The sequence below is a fragment of the Pipistrellus kuhlii genome, unplaced genomic scaffold (genome assembly GCF_014108245.1).
Source record: "Pipistrellus kuhlii isolate mPipKuh1 unplaced genomic scaffold, mPipKuh1.p scaffold_m20_p_2, whole genome shotgun sequence".
Classification (NCBI taxonomy): domain Eukaryota; kingdom Metazoa; phylum Chordata; class Mammalia; order Chiroptera; family Vespertilionidae; genus Pipistrellus; species Pipistrellus kuhlii.
Window position 1 is genome coordinate 114,191,741 of NW_023425515.1, and position 4,228 is coordinate 114,195,968.

The following is a 4,228-nucleotide window of genomic DNA, read 5'->3' on the forward strand; positions in this document are numbered from 1 at the left end:
GAAAATAACATAATCTGTTGATTTATAGTAATTTGTAGGTGACAATTTTACTTTATTTTTTTTGTCCAAATGGGAAGACTGTACTCCTGACCTTATTTCTCTTTTTTTTAGGCTTTCTGCCTATGGGTGTTACACATTTTCCCCTACTTTAACTAACCATGTCTGAGCAGGACAGCTGACCTTCAAAAGTAAATGCGATTAAAGCTGAACAAATCAGGTAATTACAATAAAAACATGACTTGACAAGCAACCTCTGGACAGAATTACAGTTCTGTACACACACTGCACATTCAATTAGAGTGATTGGGAATGAGAAAACTAATGCCTTTACGTAAGATTTTTAAGGTGCCGACATCCTACCTCTGCCACGGATTAGAGAAGAGATTAGAAGGAAAGAAAAATCTCTAGTGACTTTATTTAAGATTGCTGTTCCTGTATAAATGTGGAATGGCATTTTTAGAGCCTGAGCATACCTTTTGATTTTAAAGGAATTTTTATTGTCATATTTTAAATAATTTCTTCATGCTAAATATTGTGTTAATGATCTATAATTACATATGATTCATCTAGATTTGCTTTATTATATAGATTGTGGTCCAGGTTTGTTCAGATATTGTTCTGCTATTTTGACCAAGGAAAAAAGTAGATAGTTGACTATTAAAATCAAATCTGCTTACAAGCACCAGAGAAAAATCTACCTTACCTTATTTTTTAACAAAATTTATTATAATTATATCTTAAAAAAACAATTAGAATCAATCTTATAATTTATTTTGTCACACTTTAGATCTTATTTTATTATTTTTCTATTTGTATCCTTTTCATGAAAGTACACAATGGAAAAACATATTTTATTGAAGTTATGTTTTGACAGTTTTGGGTTGTATCAACACAGGAAAATGAACTCAAACCATATAATTTAATTTCCTTAATCCAAAACCACATTTTGTTGTATGTTTGAAATTTTTTTCTTTGTTTTGTCTCGATTCTGTTATTATAGCTTTGCATTGTTTAAAGACACTGTAAACGTGTAAATATTTATACTATACTGGTACAGATAGAGTTATAGGGACATTGCTTTTAAGAATAGTTTGACCAGATTGAAATCATGGTGATGGACCATGAACTTTTACATAATAAGCCATATATGAACTTTTATTATGTAGTCCTACGTACAAATGGGTTTGGGGTGGGGGTGAGTAGTCACGTTTATAAGTGAACCATGAAAAGATTCACTTTTTTGAAGATTTAAGTAATTATCATATTACTATACTACTAGTGGCCCAGTGCGCACAATTTGTGCATGAGGAGGGGGGTGTCCTTCAGCCTGGCCTGCACCCTCTACTGGCAGTTGGACATCCCTCTCACAATCTGGGACCACTTTCTCCTAACTGCTCACCTGTCTGCCTGTCTGATCATCCCTAACCACTCTGCCTGCCAGCCTGTCAACCCTAACTGCCTCCCCCTTCTGGCCTGATCACCCCTAACTGCCCAGCCCTGCTGGACTGATAGCCCCCAACTGTCCTCCCCTACTGGGCTGCTCGCCTCCAACTGCTCCTCTACCCTCCCACCATCTTGCTGAACCCACCTGCCCTCCCCTGCCGGCCTGTTTGGCCCCAACTGCCATCCCCAGCTGGCCTGCTTGCTCTCCTCTGCCGGCTGGATCACCCGTAATCGCTTCTGCCTTGGCCATACCATCAAGACTTTGTCTGAAAGGTCTCCCAGGAAGAATCCCGGTCTAATTAGCTTATTACCCTTTCATTAGTATAGATATGCTGGAGGATTGGAAAAATATTGATAAAGCCTAAAACGTTTATAAAAAAATTATCAGAATTAACCCAAGCATCTGAAAGTCCAGGCCTGGTCATTTGAAAGTAACATCACTTGGCAGGCAGTGATCAAGCATTAACCTATGTACCAGAGGTCATGGTTTGATACCTGGTCAGTGCACATGCCAGAATTGTGGGCTTAATCCCCAACGTGGGGCATACAGAAGGTAGACAATCTATAATTCTCTCTCATTATTGATGTTTCTATTTCTCTCCTCTCTTCCTCTTTGAAATCAATAAAAATATATTTTTTAAAAGAAAGTAACAACTATCTTTCCTCATAATTTGAATTTTTTTACTGTAGATATGTTTTTTACATAAGCACAATAACATTTGCTTGTGTTTTTATTTATTTTCTAGTTACTTCATAAAAATCTCAGCTCACCAATTTGATTGCTAGTTGCTTATAAGTAAAATCTGTATCTTGTTTTCTTTCAGAGACTCCACCTTTACAGTAGGGCATAGACTATCTGGACCCATAGCTGTTCTATTTTTATTGATTCTGTTAAGTCATAATATTTCCTTGGGTGGGTCAAAATATTCCTGTCTCAAGAGGCCTCGTTGCTAATAAACAGGTGATATTTCCTGTCTACCTTTCTTTACTTTAGTTTTATTAATTAAATGAGGAAGCATATGTGAAATAACTTTGTAAAGCGATAAAAAAAAAATGTATGTTGTCATTATTGTGCTGCTGTTCACATTTGATACATGTCCAAAGTAGAAATGCCTACTTCATGAAGGGGAAATATATGTTAATGTTTAATTTGAACTTTAATTCCACCAATCAAGGGCTGTTAAAATTTTCTTCCACTAATCAGTTTTCTGAGCTTAGAAGTTCTTTCTCAACTACATGTATGCAATAAAGCTAAAAATTTTAATTACATTTCAAATGTCACTATAAATACTAAATATTGTGGAAATAGGTATTCGTTTTTATATATCAGCATCCATTGTAGATTATTGTTCATAAAAATTATATTTTCCAACATTTAATCATAAATGTCTAAAACTTAATATTTTATTATAGTCCTTTATCACATATGTATCTCTTCATCAATTCATCCAAACTTTATTCTATAAAATTACAAAATTTTACACCTGAAAAGACCTTCTACAGGGTACAATCCAGCCTGCATCTTTATGGATGCTGAAAATGAAAGACAGAGAGTGGAAGTAACCTGCAAACTATGAATGACTCTTCATTGAAAACTACATTTTGGAATAAATATTCAAGCTTCAGCAACATGACCAAATATAATTTTAAGTAAAAACAAGCAGAGCAGGTTCTCTTTTCCATTTACACCGAGTGGCCAGATTATTATGACCAGCTGACGTTTGTAGGCAAATTAGCCGTACACTGCATTTTATGAGATATGGAAGCCAAAGGCCTGTTTGAACACTTTTGCTGTCTGCAGGTACCAAAATAAAACATCTTTGATTCACACAGGAACACAAGGGTTGGACAGTTAAGCATTGAAAAAAAATTATGTGGTCCAATGAACCACATTTCCAGTTGCATCATGCACACAGCAGAGTGAGAATTTCATGAAAACAGCATGAATGCACACACCCCACATGCATGTGTATAACCATTCAAGCTGGTGGAGGCAGTGTTATGGTTTGGGGCATGTTTTCCTGGCATGATTTGGGCCCTTTAATTCATGTGGAACAACATCTGAATAGCACAACATACCTAAGTATCATTGCTGATCAAGTTCATCCTATCATATTGATGGCGTATCCCAATGAAGATGGCTTCTTCCAACAAGGCAATGCACCATGCCACCGTGCTCTATTGTGCAGGAGTGGTTTCAAGAACATGAGGGAGAAATTACCTTGCTTAGGTGGCTCCCACAATCACCAGATCTCAATCCAATTGAGCATTTGTGGGATGAAGTTAACTAGTTCCACAACCATCAAATCTCACAGAACTGGACAGAGCTATTCATCAGCCATGGTGTCAGATTCCTCACATCACCTTTCAATATCTCGTGGAGACAATGCCAGGAAAAATCGCTGCAGTATTGAAGGCAAAAGGTGACCCAATGAAGTACTGATGAGGTGGTCATAATAATCTGACCACTCAGTGTGTACATTACATATTGGATTTTCAATATAGAGAGTTATAAGTGAAAGTTCAAAACTCATTCCTGCATCCCACCAAGCAATTTCTACAAGTGTGCCTATGTCTCAGTGACAATCCACTTCACCTACCCCTTCCTTCATTCAGTTAAGCACAAATGTGTGAAAAATTGCATCTGTCAGAAATGTAAAAATAATTATGCCCACCTTGGTCTTTTCTATTTAATAATTTGGGCCATGGATTGGTAACCTTTGTTTTGCCTACTGTGCAGTCATAAATTACTTTTATAGATCAAGAGAATTTGAACTTTCAAAAG